At 37.4% G+C, this 18,700-nt stretch overlaps 1 long non-coding RNA gene across 1 annotated transcript in view; it reads left to right on the top strand.

Moving 5' to 3' along the window:
* LOC112668103 (uncharacterized) overlaps positions 1-16,655 on the top strand; it is a 61,688-nt gene extending 45,033 nt beyond the window's left edge. The window contains exons 7-8 of the long non-coding RNA XR_007408599.1: positions 10,001-10,154; positions 16,500-16,655. This is a non-coding gene — a long non-coding RNA (uncharacterized LOC112668103). The remainder of the gene's footprint in view (positions 1-10,000; positions 10,155-16,499) is intronic.
* Positions 16,656-18,700: the final 2,045 nt, after the last annotated feature.

The raw sequence follows: 18,700 nt of genomic DNA, 5'->3' as shown, positions 1-18,700 counted from the left end.
CATCCTTGTTGACACTTGTTTTTTCCTCTGTTTTTGATTTTAGCTATTCTGACACATCTGAAGTTATATCTCACTGTGGTTTTGATATGCATTTTCCTGATGATGAGTTATGTGGAACATCTCTTCATGTGTCTGTTGGCCATTTGCATTGTCTTCTTTGCAGGAATGTCTGTTCACATCTTCTGCTCATTTTTAATTGGATTATTTGTTTTTTTGATGTTGAGTTGTAGAATTTCTTTATATATTTTGAATACATTCCCTTTATCACATATGTCATTTGCACATATCTTCTTGCATTCCTTAGGGTTATCTCTTAGTTTTGTTGGTTGTTTCCTTTGCTGTGCAGAAGTTTTTTATTTTACGTAGTTCCAATAGTTTATTTTGCTTATGTTTCCCTTGCCTCAGGAGACATATCTAGAAAAATGTTGCTATGGCTGATGTCAGAGACATTACTGCCTGTGCTCTCTTCTATGATTTTTATGGTTTCAGGTCTCACATTTAGATCCTTAATCCACTTTGAGTTTATTTTTCTGTATGGTGCAAGAAAGTAGTACAGTGTCATTCTTTTGCATGTCCAGTTTTCAAAAAAAACATTTGTTGAAGAGACTGTTGTGTGCATTTAAGTGAAGAGAAAACAGGGCTTGGAAAATAATAGGCCCTCAGTACCTAACGATCAACTCCTCTCTTCCCTCCCTTTCTCTTACAGTGTGATACAGTATTTCTTTTATTTCCTATCTTTCCATTCCTTTTTTTTAATTCCTTGAAAAAACAGGATCCTAATGGCTTCGTAAAAAAAAAAAAAAAAAAAAAAAAAAAAAAAAAAGAAGAAGAAGAAGAAGAAATTCAGGATACTGAATTCTTAAATTCCTGCAGGGTCTCTTCTAGTCTTACATCTTTGAGAATATTGCCTTAGGTTAGCAAAGGATACTTACTTAAAGGTAGTATAGTATATAATTTCCTTAATTCAGTGTTATGGATCAAGAACAGTTTTACTCTGGAGACCAGGGAATTCATTTCCTATAATTGAGGGTATAGAGCAGCTGCTTGTCCCTCTGCCCTCCCTTGTCTCCTGCCCTCCTATCTTTCTGCTGTGGTCACCCTCCCAGATATGAAAGACCTTCCCACTCAAAATTGGTTCGGGTGTCCGGACTAGTGATGACACACATGCAGTGCACCAGGAAGGCATGAAGAAGTTTCTCACATGAGGAGTCTTTCCAGGGAGAACAGGGCAGCGTCTCACGTAAAACTGAAAATGGCTTGAGATCAAGGAGGGGAGACTGGCTTTGGCTTTTATTGTGCTTAGGGGGCCCCTGAAATCAGAGTTCAAATTTCACTGACAGCAGACCCTGCAGAGTCTAGGATTGTGGGGATGAAAAGCACAACCCCCCCGCCCCCAGTGAGTCATTAAGAACAATGCTAAGTGGGGCTACTTTTGCTTTTGCTTTTGCTTTCGGTCCCAGATCCACACATTTTTCCTTTGGAGGACACAGTGGCATATAGTTCCCTGATTTAAAAGCCCCATCTTACCAATTATCTTGGACTGCTCTTGATAGCACCTGTGTTTGGGTTTGCTAAGTAGCAGATGCTAAGATGGGGTTAGATATGTAAAAGAATGATTGTGGGAAACACCTGGTAAGGATAAAAGAGGAGTGCATAGGAGGAAGAAGGCACCTTCAGACCATGATGCAGGTCTGACACCTATAAAAGGAAGGAAAATGGAGGGAAAGAGCCTTAGCCCTCAGTGCACAGCTCTAGTCCCCTTCCTTGTCATTCACAGGCCAAGTACAGCCTGGCAAAAGTATGGCCTCAGCATGAACACGGTGTAGAATCCAAAGCTGTGGTAGTCAGCTGTGCTCCCTGTAACATGTTGTCTTGAAGGGCATTGGGAACAGTGCACCTCCATGGCTACAATAGATAATGGGATGTGTTTCTGGGGTTATGATTCCTGTTACATCCTTTCAGAGACTTGTGTAAAGAATTAAATTCCTTTTTCCAAAAAATATTTTATTTATTTAATTTATTTGACAGAGAGAAAGAGAAAGAGCGCACAAGCAGGGAGAGTGGCAGGCAGAGAGAGAGGGAGAAGCAGGCTTCCCGCCAGGCAGGAAGCCCAATGCGGGGCTTGATCCCAGGACCCTGGAATCATGACCCGAGCTGAAGGTAGACACTTAGCCAACTGAGCCACCCAGGCACCCTGAATTATATTCCTTTTTAATGACATTTTGGCCAGTTTGGATTTTGCTCCTTTAAATCCAGCAACACGTGGGGTACTGAAAGTACATCATACAAGGCTTCAATTGTTAAATTTAAATATCTAGCACCTAACACAGGTCCTGGATACTGTAGAAATCCAATAAATTTTGTTTAAGATGAACTTCTCAGGAGCATAGGATATATATTAAAGAAATTGGAAATATGAATGCCAAGCTGAGGAATTTGAACTTGATTTCAGTCTTTGGAGACAATGAGGAGTTTTTGAGCAGCAGCATGATGCTGCAAGTAGCCATGTATAGCTTTCTGTTCAGTATCAAATGAGATGGTATGGGGTTTTATAGGCAATTTTATAGAAATAGTTACCAAGATAATTACAATCCCAAAGTGCTGATTTATCATGAACAACAAGTACGTACTGAGTGTATGCATCAGGTTCTGTGCTAAGTGCCAATTTGGTTCATTTACAACAATCAAAACTATCATGCAACGCTAAATGCTTACATTTTATTAACGTGCTATCCTAGTGTTTAACTTAGTTAGCAACATTCCAGTGAGGGAAATATTATGATTCTCATTTTATAAATGAAAAACGGAACTATAATATGTAAATAACATACCCAGCGTGAGGCTGTATCTTAGCCTTCATTTATTCATTTATTCAGCAAAATGTTTTTTTGTGTGCAGAGCTGGTGAAGGGGGGCAGAAATCAGACCATAGAGAGCCCAGAAAGCCAGCCTCAGGATTTTAATCTAGGAGGAAGAGAAAAAGGGAAGTGATATGATAAGATTTGTTTTTAAAAGCCCCCACTGGGGCAGCCCAGGTGGCTCAGCGGTTTAGCGCCACCTTCGGCCCAGGGCGTGATCCTGGAGACCTGGGATCGAGTCCCGCGTCAGGCTCCCTAATGGAGCCTGCTTCTCCCTCTGTCTCTTCTCTTCTCTTCTCTTCTCTTCTCTTCTCTTCTCTTCTCTTCTCTTCTCTTCTCTTCTCTTCTCTTCTCTTCTCTCTCTTTCGAATAAATAAATAAAATCTTTAAAAAAAATAATAAAAGCCCCCCACTGGCTCCAGTGTGGTCAATGAACAAAAGGAGCACTAGGAGGGGTGGGAGGGATCTACTTTGAAGAGACCAGCCAGGAACTGTTGTGTGGTTCAAGTGAGAGGATGGCATAGTGGATGGAGGGGACTGGACAAACCTGAAAGGTATTTAGCGTTTAGGAGACTGAAAGCTTCAGCAGTTAGTGATTCACTGGACTCAGGGTGAGGAGACAGGGTTATTAAAAATAATTAACAGGGATACCTGGGTGGCGCAGCGGTTTGGCGCCTGCCTTTGACCCGGGGCGCGATCCTGGAGACCCTGGATCGAATCCCACGTCGGGCTCCCGGTACTATGGAGCCTGCTTCTCTCTCTGCCTGTGTCTCTGCCTCTCTCTCTCTCTCTCTGTGTGACTATCATAAGTAAATTAAAAAAAATAATTAACAGATTTTGCCATGGGCAACTGAGTAGAGAATGATGTCACTTGTTGAGATCAAGGGCACAGGTGAAGGACTAGAAGTGGACGGGAAGATTGAACTCAGTTAACCCGTTAATCTCAGCTTGATTAAAGTCACTGAGGTATTGATCTCAAGGTCATTCAAGATGACTGACTCGTCTCCAGCTCAGTATATTGATCTCAGAAATGCCTACTAAGGGACCCCTGGGTGGCTCAGCAGTTGAGCATCTGCCTTTGGCTCAGGGCATGATCCTGGATTCCTGGGATCCAGTCCCCACATTGGGCTACTTGCATGGAGTCTGCTTCTCCTCCCTCTGCCTGTGTCTCTGCCTCTGTTCCTGTGTATCTCATGAATAAATAAATAAAATCTTTAAAAAAATACCTACTAAATTTTCATCTTCTCCAAAATACACCCTTCTCCCTGCCACCAGTTCTGTCTCTAAAACATAGAACTGATTGTCACTGTTGCTCAAAAAATATTTTTATCTCCCTCTTCCCTTTCAGGGAACAGAATCCAAAAATTTCCCAGCTGCCTCCCTCTCAGCTCTTTCCTGTTGGGCCCAGGATTGTTCTTATCACAGTCTCACTGGTTGACACGTCTTTCTCTTGCTCCTAAGAGGCAATTTTGTACGTCCTGATCTTTAGCATGGAGCTTTGCACATCTAAGCATGGTGGGTCAGTGTTTTTCCAGTGCATCACATTCCTTCTTTCTCGCTAGTTTCTCCTACTCAGTCATTTTGCTGATTTCTCCCCATTTGCCCAACCTCGTAAAGATGAAGCGGCCCAGTCCTTTGATCTCTTCTTGTGATTGTCCTCACTCCCATGGTGACCTCACCAATCTACACACTGATGACTCCAAATCACTATCTCTGGCCAGACATTTTCCCTGAAATTCAAACTTACATGTCTGCGTATCTACTCAACATTTTCACTGGGAGAAAAATCATCTCAAATATATAGATCCATAACTATATCTCATCTAAAAATCATCTCAAATATATAGATCCATAACTCAATTTACCCCTTCAAATTTACCCCTTCAAATCACTACTCATCTCACTAAAAATCATCTCAAATATATAGATCCATAACTCAATTTACCCCTTCAAATTTACCCCTTCAAATCTGTTTCATCTGCTGTCTTCCTAACCTTACAATGTATCAACCCCAAAACCATAACATCAGACTTGCCTCCCTTTTTTCTCTTATATACCACATCCAATCTGTCATGAAATTTTGTGGGCTCTAAATTCAAACTATATTTAGGATTTCATTTTGTGCTACCTCTACTCCTACTACCTTGGTCCAAGCCACCATAATCTCTCACCTAGTGCAGATTAGTGCCATAGCATCCTAAAAGATCTTCCTGGTTTTGTCCTTGACCTTGGTCTAAGTTAGAGTAGGCTGGGTTGTCATAACAAATGGACCCCCAAATCTTGGTGACTTAAAGAACAATACCTTTATTTCTTTCTTATACAATAGTCAAGGGCCAAGTTCAGGTCTTCCAAACATCTCTCCAGTGCTCATTCAGTTCTCTGGCCAATGGCAGCTCTGTTCTCTCCTAGTCAGATGACCATACCTACATGCCAAGACAGGTAGGAAATATGGTCCCTGGCTGGCCAGCTGCTTCCACTGACCACTCTACACTGTGGAAAAGGGAGGATGGATTTGGGTCACCCGCCAGTCATCTCTGCCATATTCCTTAGACATCATTTTCACATAGTAGGCAGACCTTCGAACAGAACTCAAATAAGTCACTCTTAGGTTTACAGTCTTCTAGGGACTCCCCATATCTCATCTCTTCTACATTCTTCCTCACTCTCTCCCCTTGAACTATAATACCTTGCTGTTCCTCAACCATGCTAGCCAACTGCCCATTGCAGGGCCTCTCCTTCCACATGTCTTCCAAACTCACTCCCTCACCACCTTCAAGTCTTTGCTCAAATGCCATCTTTCAATAAGGCCTATATTTACTTTCCATTTAAAATTGTGACTCCCCACCCTGCCTACTCACACTCTTGTACCCTTTTCCCTGATTTTTCTTTTCTATTATTTATCACTTTTAAATATTCTAATTGATTTACTTATTTAATATTTATTATCTATCTTGCTTGATGAATATAATTTCTCCTTTATTTTTTTAAAATTATTTTTTAAAGATTTTATTTATTTATTCATGAGAGACAGAGAGAGAGAGAGAGAGAGAGAGAGAGGCAGAGACACAGGCAGAGGGAGAAGCAGGCTCCATGCAGAGAGCCCGATGTGGGACTTGATCCCTGGGTCTCCAGGATTATGCCCTGGGCTGAAGGCAGCGCTAAACTGCTGAGCCACCTGGGCTGCCCTCTCCTTTATTTATTATTATTTTCCCTGCACTTAGAATATTGCTTGGCCCCATAATTGGTGTTCAATAAATATTTGTTGAATGACAGAACCAAGAGTGAGGCCCAATCCTTATAGGTGGTGATAACTCAAATTCCATCCCCTGATTAGGAACTACTACCTCTCAGATGTGTGTCAAATCTCACAAAGGGAATAAGGAAAGGGAGCACTAATAGACTGGTACAATTCTCTCCCCATTGTAATAACAATAATCAAAATTAAATAATGTACATGTCTGCTACTAGTACCAGGAGTGTCAACTTCATTGGGATTGGGGCACATGATGTAATAAATAGGGACATTGTCCCTGGTTCAGAGCATCACTTACCCTTCTTTCGATTCCTATCCCCTGTGGCCACTACCTCCTCTCTCAATAAATTAAATACTGTGACTAATCTAAATGATTGCTACTCAATTCTTACCAAAAAGAATGAAAAATCCTCATAGTTATTACAGTCTGAAACAATACAGATCACAATATCCAGTCAGCACATACTAGCTCAGAAATAAGCCAGATTTACTAAGCCTGTTGCCAGGTGAAGGATATAGTGCACTTTCTTGCTATAATTTATATTTCCCCTGAGTTGCTTCATAGCTTAGGCAATGAACTAACAGTCACTGAAAAGAAAGAGATGTGTCAATGCCTAAAGTTAATCCTAGGTTTTTCCTTTGTCTAATTGGCCTGGACCCTCTGTAGTTGCTCCTGAGACCTGCCTTAAGCTCCCCAAAGCTGGGAGAAATGCCTACAAGCTGTCACAATACCCACTGTCTTGTTCTTTCTGGCTGGAGAGCTTTGACAGTTGCCAAATTCACAAATTTATTGTCTGAGTCAAGTCTTCAGTGAGCACATGTTGTTTTCAGAGACTGGCTCCTGTAGATATAAAGTAAAAAAGAATAACATAATTCATTTATTCATTTATTCAGCAAATACTGATTGAGCATTCACTATGTGCCAAGCAGTGAGTGTGGGGCATTCAATGATGAGCAAAATAGAATAGCAGCTCCCCAGAGCTTGCAATTTAGTGAAAGATACTGACAAGTAAACAGACAACCACATATGAGTAATAAAGGCTGTGACCAGCAGTGCTATGCATAAGAGAAACACTTAGCTGGAATGTGTTATATCAGAGATAGACTTTGGATATCAAGGAAACGTGTCACCAAATAACCCTACTATGAAGAATAGACCCAGTATAAATATTTACTTAAGCACTGAGAAAACATGGTTTCAGAATAAGAAGAGTGGTTTTTAAATTTTTTTGGTTTCTGTGTTTGCTTTTGACAGAGAATTATCCTTAAACAAACTAATTAGATTAGTTATGCTGAGTTCAATGTGACTTCCAATAGATATATCCGTGTTACTACCCTCATTTCTTTCTTGTTTCTGTTTTGCTTCCAGTTCCAATTTTTTTCTCTCTCCCCATTTTTTTCTATGATAATTTCAATTTAGAAGACAAATACACTGAGAAACAATGAGCTACAATTTCATGACCTATTGGTCTCATTTCTACTACAATGACTCTGAACTGGGTGTTTACACTCTGATGTTCATCACCGATCCAAGCATATATAGGACACTAGGTTGTAAAAGTGCTTCCCCAAAGAAAATATGTTCAGTTCCCCTTCCTCAGTATTTAATCTTATTATTCAAACAAAGAAAGAAAAGACTTTGGATATGAAAATTTGGGAAAGTTACAAACTAACAGGTATCAGTTTGGCAGCAAAAAACTTTCATCCCTAAAGGTACACATTACAGGCTATGATTTCTAAAAGTTTAGTTATTATCATTTTAGGTACCACTGTGTCATAAAGGGATCTCTACACTAGTGTCAAAATTCTTCCCCCTAAAGTTAAATTTTGTAAAGAAGTCTCCTTCCAAGTTGCCTACAGAATCCCCGGGATAAGCCTGGCTCACCATTACACCTGTACTAGAAAATATTGTCCCATAAACCTGGCTTCTAGAAGGTTTTTCTGCCTTTGAAAATATTACTGAATCTTTATTTTATTCATTAACAAATATTTAATAAGCATCTACTTTTTGCCAAGGCCCTATATGAGACACTAACAGGATAGAGTACCATTCAATTGTACCTTTCTTAGAGGAAGAAGCATCAAATGAAGAGTATAAATAAGCCTTATAGGAGAATTCAGATGTTGCCTCTTGCTGACAGTAAGGAATATTCTGGCTCATACCAAAAACAATTAGGCAAGATTAATCTAATATCTACATTTTAATTTTTAAGTTGGTAAATACAATGCATAATTATTTAAATCAAATAGCATTAAGATTTATTTTAAAAATCAGCAGTCTCCTGTTTTACTCTCTCCCCATCAATGCCACTTTCTAGAGATACTTTCAACTTAATTAGCTATTTCAATAGCATTTACCTCTACATTTAAAATAATATGCCTATAATTAGGGTGACCATATACCAAATTTGCTTATCAGTTCCAGTTTATACCTATTGTCTTGGCATAATTATCACTATCGTCTTCTTCACTATCAAAAGTGTCTCAATGTGATAAATTACAGCTGCCATACCTACTATGAATCATTGTGGTTTATTGCTAAAAGATAGGATTAGGATCTATAAACCTTCCTGATGGTGTAAGCCCTCTTATACCCTCCACTTTCCCTTGAATTCATCCTCCCAATTGAGCTATATAATTTTGGGTCAAATCCCATAATCAATATTTATCCTATTTTGGATAAGTATTATTTACTATAAGCCAAATACTTCACTGTGATGTTTACCTTCTTGTATAACTTTTTGGGGTTCTTTTGGAGTTAATAATTGCCTCTTTTATTAAGGAGGGCATATGATAAGATGAGCACTGGGTGTTATACTATATGTTGGCAAATTGAATTTAAAAATAAAATAAATTTTAAAAAATTAAAATAAATAAAAATAATTGCCTCTTTTTAAGACTTAATTTTTGTACACTATTATTTTTTCCCAGATGCTTTTAAAACGCTGTGAAATGCAAAGGCAACAATTCTTCTAGATGTTCAAACACTTTAGATCATTTTTCCCTTGGCATCATTGTTTCTAGGGCTCTCTGTCTTGCTCCAAACCAGACCCATTTGCTCTCTGGACCTATTGAACAGCTGTTATCCTGGGACTTCTCTTCAAATTCTAAAAAATATATTTTTTCCTTCAAATTCAATCCAGCCAAACAACCAAAGTGTAAAAGCAGAATAAATACATTCAAGGAATCAACAAATATGCTCTAGCCAGTTACTGGAGGAATGACTTCAGAAGTGAAATATATGGGCAGCCCTGGTGGCTCAGTGGTTTAGCACCGACTTCAGCCAGGGTGTGATCCTGGAGACCGGGGATCAAGTCCCACCCACGTTGGGCTCCCTGCATGGAGCCTGCTTCTCCCTCTGCCTGTGTCTCTGCCTCTCTCTCTCTCCCTCTGTGTGTGTGTGTGTCTCACAAATAAATAAATTAAAATCTTTTTTTTTTTAAGTGAAATACATGAAGAAGCATAGCCTACTAGTACCCTAATTAATAAAATCTCAGAATTTTTTGTTTCTTCCCAAGGAAGTATATATGCTACTTGCTACACTTTCCAAAAATGGCACAATTTAACACATTGGGACAAAAGAAAAAGATAGGGAGATTCATCTTTTTTATCATGATCTAAAACTACATATCCAAAAATAAATAAAACAAAACTATAAATCCTGATAGTTGTGGAAATATGCTTGAAATTAGAACTGACAAGAACAAACATTTAAATCAAAATCAAATTTACTTGGCAAGGAGTTTAGGAAAGTAGGTATGTCATCTACCAACACTATTTGGTGATTCATGGACTAAAAAAAAAAAATCCACTGAACACATAAAGTTGAGCTATGACTTAGCAAGAGATTTTGTTCTGATGTAATGATGCTAATTTTAAACTTTAAACAGCTTGAAAAGGGAGATGAATGTCTGAAATGAAAATCTCAACTGATTCAGAGATAAAGAATATAAAATCAGTACTTCTGGGAACAAGCCACATTAGTCTTCCTCTCTGCAGACCTACTTGCATTCCAAGAATATTTTTCATCTCTATCAAAAGCAAGTAAGCTCTTTTTATCAATACTCCTATCTCAACCAACTCATTGTGGTCATCCTATTCCTTAAAGTTTTCTATAGAAATGGTAAAAGAAAAAAAAAACTATTGGGTGTGTTATTCTTTATGTTGGCAAATTGAACACCAATAAAAAATAAATTTACAAAAAAAAAAAGCTATTAACTCTGCTACCCTATCCGGTCAATTTGTTCATTCATAAAATAATCATTCATTGAGAATCCACATTTCTCAAGGTTTACATTTAACTTTTTTCCCTTCTCTTAAATGTATTTAAGTTTTTACCATGTTACTTGTCTTCACTTTCCTTATATCTTATCTGGGGATATCTGGGGATATCCTAAGGGTGACAGTAGAATTTTCTTCTATAACTCTTCTCTTTTCCATCTGTAGTCATGTTAGACATGTAGACAAATAGGGATGTACATACCCTCTTACTATTCATTGTGTCCCGATGTGTGGTTTAATTATATTATCAGTATGCACTATATCAAGAATAGGCTTTATATCAAATATAATAATGTAGACAGTAGTCTAAAAAAGGATCTTAACAGTCATGAATTCAAGTTATTTTTATGATGAGCCCCCAAAATAGTTGAAACGAGTATTATTATTCTCTGAGGAAAGCAACTGGGGCCTAAAATGTTTAGAGTTTGAAAAAATCAAAGGCATTTTCTTATAGGTATATTCCAATCTATTTTAGTTGTTTTAGTTTGAAAATTCCTAAAGAGCAGAAACTTTATCATGACAATTATTTAACAACTATATATTTATATCATTCAAATATCAATTATTTGTGATTATAATTATTTCTAATATTTGTATATACATATTATATAAACATATTTTATGTACATGTATACATATATTTATATATTTATATAAATATAAATGTGAAGATGAAAAAATATTCAGTGTCTCAACAGTTGGTGAGAAAGAAAACAAAGTTACCCAAAGGCTAATGATTTAACTGAGGAAGATCAAGATGACTCAAAATGAGTAGTTGCAGGGCAGCCCGGGTGGCTCAGTGGTTTAGCGCCGCCTTCAGCCCAGGGCCTGATCCTGGAGACCGGGGATCGAGTCCCACATCGGGCTCCCTACCTGGAGCCTGCTTCTCCCTCTGCCTGCGTCTCTGCTTCTCTCTCTTTCTCTCTGTCATGAATAAATAAAATCTTTTTAAAAAGTGAGTAGTTGCAAAGTAAACTTCTCTTACGTTATACGATAAAGAAAGGAAACTCAGAATAACAATTGCAAAAAAGATATATAAAGCTGTATTTTTTTAAAAAGACACTGAAACAGAGTGGGAAAGTAGTTTTTTATTATCTATACTGTGAAGATGAGCCACTTAGGGAAAAAGATTAGATCATAAAAAATTCCAAACACATTTAATGGATCAAAGTCAATAATTTCAGCAATTTGTAGCTCCTGAAGCAATAAATAAAGTCTAACTGTTTAAAAAAGCTTATCCAATTGGATGGTGAACTCAAATAAGTCACCCTGGCATGCACACATTGTCTTTTATCTCAAGCTCTGAATCATAGATTATTAACCTTTTCCATAACATTAGAGATTTTGAGAGGTAAACTTGTAAAAGAATGAGAATATAAATAAAGACAATTAAATCTAAATACACTATACAAATACTTTTGTAACAAAGTGTACTGATCAGTGTTGTAATTATTGTAATATTATTTCTGTTTCTCTGTTTTTCAATGGGTTTAGAACATTTAAGAACATCTAATATATTAGATTTGTGGCTTCAGTTAGGAAAAAAATTTTAAGTTTAGCATCAATATGTACATATAGAAATTTAGTTTGTTAAATATATGAAATTTTAATTTATAAGTTTTTTAGTAATGTGTGAATATTTGGAGCTATATTGCCTAAATATTTATAAATTGGACTTTAGACAAAGTACAAATGGTGAGCATTCCTTTCCTCACACAGGAGTCCTTTGGGCATTAAAGAAGTTGTTGACAGTGATAAAAAGCTGCAAAGTAAGAAAACCAAAACTATTTTCCACATCTCCCTATTTCATGGCTCCCTAGTCAAAATACTTAAGGTACTCCAATCACTAAAATGTGCAGATATCTATATGTACAACATCTAAAAATCAATGTCCCAAGGGAGAATAATGTATCCACATTGAATCATTACATTGAAGTGGAAAGTGAGAGTTTTGAAATTCTAAATTACAATTGCCATTAATTTTGTAGGTAGTCCCTATTAGGATTGAGCAATCCTAGATTATACTGGTCTTTGATTATACTGTATTGAGTATAGTTTTTGCCTATCAACATGAAAATTTTAGGACATGGCAATTTGTGTTTAAAATTACAAATTAATTTTTAAAAATCTAAGTCTATCTTTAGGCTTTAAAGCAGTTGATCTAGAAAAATAATAGTGCAAAGCTCAAAGGGTGAACCGAATGTGAAGAATCCTGTGGCCTTTGGGATACTTTTTGCTTTTTATACTTTGCTTGATGAGAGAAACTGAAGGAAACACTGCCCCATGAATTTGAACCATAAAAATTAGAAAAATAGAGTTTGTGCCAATAGTTTTGGAATATAAGCAAGAGTGAAAAAATGAGGAACTTAAAAATTATGTCTAAAAACAGAATAAGAAATAATAGATTACCCATAAGTTCCAAGTGGCTAATAACATAGTATATAATATTAGCAAATAGACCATATCAGTGCAAAATTGCAAAATTGCCATCCTCCTGCAAAATTGCAAAATTGCCATCCTCCTGCCATCCTGTATTTAAGAACAGTGATTTTTTTTTCTGAATATAAAACCTGAAATTTTGCTGATGGTACTTGTAGTCATTGCTGGAATAGTTAATAGTGGATGCCCACAATCTGTGACTCACTCACTGTGACTTACCTAGGAAATAAGGCCAGTGGAAGTGTCTTCAGCACATTCAGACAAACAAAAAATGTACACACATACCCTAGGGTTCATATATATACCTAGAAAGTAAAGACAAAGTAAAAATGTAATACCAATCTCTCAAGCACCACACTAAATTTTGGCTATTTCTTTAGGCTATGTTCTTGATCTATATCTTAAGGTGAAGTCTCCTGGAGAAATATGGTGTCAGGGGGAGGGGTGAGTAGGTGGGCAGGTTGGAACAGGTAGTGGAGGAATGAAGATATACACCATATTTAGATGGTGTCAAAGATGGTCTTCTTTGATGACCGTCTTTGGCCTAGGGCCAGCATTGATGAGGCTCCGATGGCTGACATGTGGCAGATAAACCACGTGGCTAGAGTCACTCTAGGAGATTGCATTCAGAGCCAGCTCCTATGGCCTCTATTTCCACTTTGTGTCATTGTTATTAGATTCCTCTTTAGAGCAGTTCTTCTGGTTATACTCCCCATGATTCTCTTTTTGGTTTTTCATTTCCAGAGCCATACACCATTACATTCTGAAATATTACTATTGCCAGCGTCCCATAAAGTTAATTTAATTTTCACTAATGTCAGATTTAAAGGAGTCATGAATTTTAGTTCCTAACTTTTTCATTTTGAAACAATTTTACTATTTTGTGACAGTGTGTAACTTTTGCATATTTGCTGTCTACTCTCTTCCCCACTGTTGTTTGAGTCTTACATGAGCATTTATATATTTTTAAATGTTCACCATCAGTCCTTTGGCTGAAATTTTTCTAGTCATGATTTGATTTCATGAAATTTATCCTCTAGTAAATTCTCCCCCCAAAAAAAGGCTTAAAAAAAGGACACATCATTTCCTAAATTCTGTAAATTGATTTTTCTATATGCTTGATATTTGAAGGACAGGTTGGCTGGATATAAAATACTTGCTTCACAATTCCTTTCACTAAGCTTTTTAAAAATATTGCTCTGTTGTTGCCTAGCTTTATATGTTGGTTTTAAAAGGTCTGATGCCCAGTCTAATTCTTCTGTCACTGTAAGTAATTTGATATTTCTGCCTGGAGACCTTGAGGATTTATACTTGTTTTTGAAATCTAATGAGTTTTGGATTCTTAAGATTTTAAATGCTTAAAAATATGTCTTAAGAGTTTAATTATTTTGGATTAGATTTTCTTGGTACCCAGTGAACTCTGAATGTATAGATATAGTCTTTTTTTATTCTGTAAAGTTATCTTGGATTATAGTTTAAAATATTAGTTCTGTTGGGGCACTTGGATGTCTCAGTCAGTTAATCGTCCAACTCTTGATTTCAGCTCAAGTCATGACCTCAGGGTCATGAGATTGAGCCTCATGTGCTCCATGGGGAGTCTGCTTGGGATTGTCTTTCTCCCTCTCCCTCTACCCCATTCTCCGCTCCCTTGCTTGTGTGCTCTCTCAAAAAAAAATTAAAATATTAGCTCTGCTTTATTGTTTTTGTCTTCAGGGGCTCTGTTAACATGAAGACCATTCCCTTTTGCCTGTCTTCCAAGTCGGCCACTCTCCCTCTAGTCCTTTTTACTACTTTATTTAGGCCATTTTCATTCTCTCTAATGTTTTCTCACCTCTCTCAATATTCCTTATTAAATTTCTGAGTTTATTTTCCCTTGGGCAACTTGTAAGTTTTTCTTTACTTGTGAGACAATTTTGCCTTTTTCTTCTGTTTTTTTTTTTTTTTTCTGAGTGCAATCAACCCTTTTCATTTATCTCTATGTTGTCTATTTTATTTTTAATTTTTGTACTTCTAATTTTACTTCTAATTTATGAGAATACATAAGTCTGCTTGATGTGTGAACTTACAGTTTTCTTCTTTACAGTTTCCTTCTCATTTTTGATTGTTTTATCAGAGGAGAATTTGCCTCAGTTGATAGGCATGACATTTCATTTCCTTGTTTTCACTGTATCTCTATATGGATTTTACTTTCCAGTTGTTCATATTTATGGTATTGGGATGTTTTTGAGATTCTTGGTTTATGGCAGCATTTCATATTGGTATAACAAAGTTCAGGTACTTTGGCAGTTTTTTGGGGGTGTGTTTTTATGGAGTAAGGAGGGCCATGAGTCCTTTGCTTTTATGCTGCTTCTTTATCTTGTAGAAACATAAGATTTCCTTTTTTTCTTATCCCCTCCCTTTTTGTCTCTATTCCCTTTTCTACTTGTCGAAGAGTATTTCTCCCTTCCCTTTTCATATTTCTTTTTTTCCCTCCCAGAGCTATGAGTTTCAAAGGTTGCCATTCAAAATCCTGCCTGTCCCTTTAAATAACCAAAGTTCAAACTTCCTTCCCCAATTTCTCCATTTTTGAATTGTGTATTGTTACAGAAGGGCACCAGGCATTTGTTTTAATTAGGATTAGCAAGACACACAGAAGCAGAAATGGCTGTCATGAAGGAAGAAGTTTTTTGTACCATGCTCATGCCTGGATGCTTTTTTAGTATTTTCAGGCTTAGAATGGACTTTGTCTTTCTGGTGGTAAAATAATTTCAAACTTAGGATCCTTTACTAGCTCCCCTATTTTGTCTTCCCTGCAGTTCTGGGTCTGCTCTTGCTCACTCGAGAGCCTTGTAGCCGTAAGGTTGTGGTGGGAGTGTGGGAAGCTGCATTCTGGGGTTTGATTATTCTTTTTTTAATTACACTTATTTGAAGTTTGGATATTCTCTATCTCCAGGTTGTGCTGAAATGTGATTGCATATAAATTTACTTTTCCTTTCTCCTGTTTGTACTGTTTGAGGAGGATATATGAGGGGGATGGTGATACTGCTAGCATTGTCTGAACCTACCAAGAGGTCCATCAACTTCATTTTGTTAAAAAAATGCAGCAGACACTGAGAGTGGCCTACCGGTTTCCATTTTCTCTTGTTCTTCTCTGCTACCAAAAACTTGATTTGCAATGGAGGGAGTAAAGACATAATTGTGTTGTTGTTGTTGTTGGATATTTGTGTGTTTTATTTAATTTTTAGGCAACAACATAATTGTGTTGTTGTTGTTGGGTATTTGTGTGTTTTATTTAATTTTTAGGCCCCTGTGGCCAGGTGACAATGTAGTCAAAGAGACAAAAGCAGAAATCTACTGAATGGGTTTTGCAGGAAATTCTGCACCTTGATAGAAATGGTTAGACTCAGCTGAAATGCCTTCTGACCTTTTCCCTTTTTGTCTGGAGTAGCAGCAGCTATCTTAAGACCATAAAGATAAAAGCCAAAAGCTAAGGGTAATGGAACAGAAAAATAGAGGAAGCCTGAGTATTTGAGGAGCTACATGAGCCCTGGATTGCCTATCCCCAGATTTCTGGTTATGTAAGAAATTTAAGCTCCTTTCTCAATTAAGGCACTATTTTGTCAAGTCTCTGTTCAGAGCTATATACCTTGGCTGATACCTCAATTTATTAAGGCGTTTCTTCTTTTTCAGGAGGGATGCAGACATGATCACTTTCATAGCTCACCATGCCAAGGACCACAATAACCTGCTGCATATGCTTCCTTTGTGCATCAGTTATATGTTAAGAGACTAAAGATTTACACTCTCCGAAGAGTTTAGAAAAGATAATAAACATTCCCACAGGTATGTTTCTTCAGTCTCACCTGTGAACTTTGTTTTATACTCCCCTTTGACAACAATCCCACCGATCGGTTATAAATAAGCAAGGGTTAAACGCCCATAAAAACAAGTAACTAACCAAGTTTCTTATTAACTTATTTATTCATAGTTCATGACCTGAAATACAAAACTTGCTTAACCAGGTGTCGGGTGGGTTGTAACGTACCAATGAGAGGTGTGTGAGTGTGGCGTGAGCATGCCAGGTGTGGGAGTAGGTGCACCATGGTGTGATATACACTTGCTAGGGGGAGGAGGAAGATAAGCAGGGAAGTGCTAACATGGGAAAACAGGAAGTAGGGGAGCAGAAAGAAAAAGCAGGTAGAGAGGGCTTCAAATAGGAAAACCTAGAGAAAATGTCAAATCAAAATTGAAAATCAAATAGAAAAATGCTTGTGATATATAATAGTTTCTTTCTTTTATTTCTGTTATAACAAAGTAGATTTACATTTCCTAAAACAACTCCTTATCCATAGGGAGTGCTCAATCATTATTTTTTTAAGATTTTTATTTATTTATTCATAAGACACGGAGAAAGAGGCAGAGACACAGGCAAAGGGAGAAGCAGGCTCTCTGCAGGGACACCGATGCAGAACTCGATCTCAGGACCCTGGGATCATAACCTGAGCCAAAGGCAGATGCTCAACCGCTGAGCCACCCAGGTGTCCCTCAATCATTATTTTTGAATGAAGGATTTAATCAATAAGCTTTGAAGTAGGGAATAGTTTTCAAATGGACTATATCATCTTGAACTATCTAAGTATTTTATACCTTCTTTCTCCATTTTTGAGTAATACATTGTTGTAAAAGTTTACCCAGGTTTTGTTTTCATCACATATGGTAAGACATAGAGATGCAGAAAAGACTCATATTTTTATACCCACATATAAACTGGAGGCACAGTACACCGTGCAGGGCCACATGAGGAAGGACCAAGATTGGTCAGGAGGCAGAGAAAATGGGGAAAATATAGCATGGGCCTTTATTGTGGTTTCTGTAGGAAGAAATGGAAGAGATCAGGGTAAGCGGGTTTAAGATCTGCTAGCTTGAATAATTTCAGTAGGCTCTAGGGCATGGAGACTGTCCCAAGTTGTCTGATTGCTGGCCTTAGAGTGATTAGGGCAAGAGTGATTAGGGAAATAGTGGCCTGCAGTGAAAGAGCTTAAAAAGGATTGGAGGGCTCTGCATTGGATGGTGGCACATGAAAGGGGAGCTGTTTGCTATGTTCAGGATCAGCAAGGCCCCAGATGTAAAGATTTAAAAACAGACATGAGAAAACATTGTTATTATATACATTATGTATATTATATGCATTTTTGCAGTTACTGCAGTTTCTTTTTATTGGTAGATGTGAGCTCATTCATGTTGTAACTTTATATTCTGTAGTGCTCTCTATCAAGTATCTAAACTAAAATCTACATACCTTCAGGTACTAATATAGTTTCTGGTATTAGGCTGTCTGCCTTGTGAGCCCTCAGTAAATAAGGTTTAATGAATATGATAGAGTCTTTCAATAAAATATTAGATGCAACCAATGACCATCCAGTTAACCAGTGGCAAAACTAGGAATTGACCCTAGGCTTTTTGCTTCCTGCATTGTGTTATCCAATAAAATCATGCTTTGACCAGAGTAAAAAAAATCTATGCAGCTGCTCTTGAGAGTATCTGAATCATAAACTTTAGGTAAAAATCATCTTACTTGTGTTCAGAAATCAGGAGCCTATTCAAGAGAACTGACTCTGGGAAGTTCAAGGGACATTCCAGGCAGAATTTTCTCTACTTCTGCCTTTTGGATTTGCAGCGTCCTATAGAATTACTTCCCAAAGATGAATCATGGCTAGCATGATTGACTCTAGACGGAGTCTCCTAAGCATCAATAATAACTTCAATCCAACTGCCGCTAGAGCAATTAGGAAAATCCCAACACCCTGAGCTATTGGTCTCTCCACATTTTTGGCAACAAATACATTTAAGAGACTCAAAGAAATCTTCAAGGTCATACCTTTATTAGGCTC

Source organism: Canis lupus, chromosome 36, assembly GCF_003254725.2.
Source record: "Canis lupus dingo isolate Sandy chromosome 36, ASM325472v2, whole genome shotgun sequence".
Classification (NCBI taxonomy): domain Eukaryota; kingdom Metazoa; phylum Chordata; class Mammalia; order Carnivora; family Canidae; genus Canis; species Canis lupus.
The sequence above is the reverse complement of the archived record's forward strand: the minus strand, read 5'-3'. Positions and strand labels throughout refer to the sequence as shown.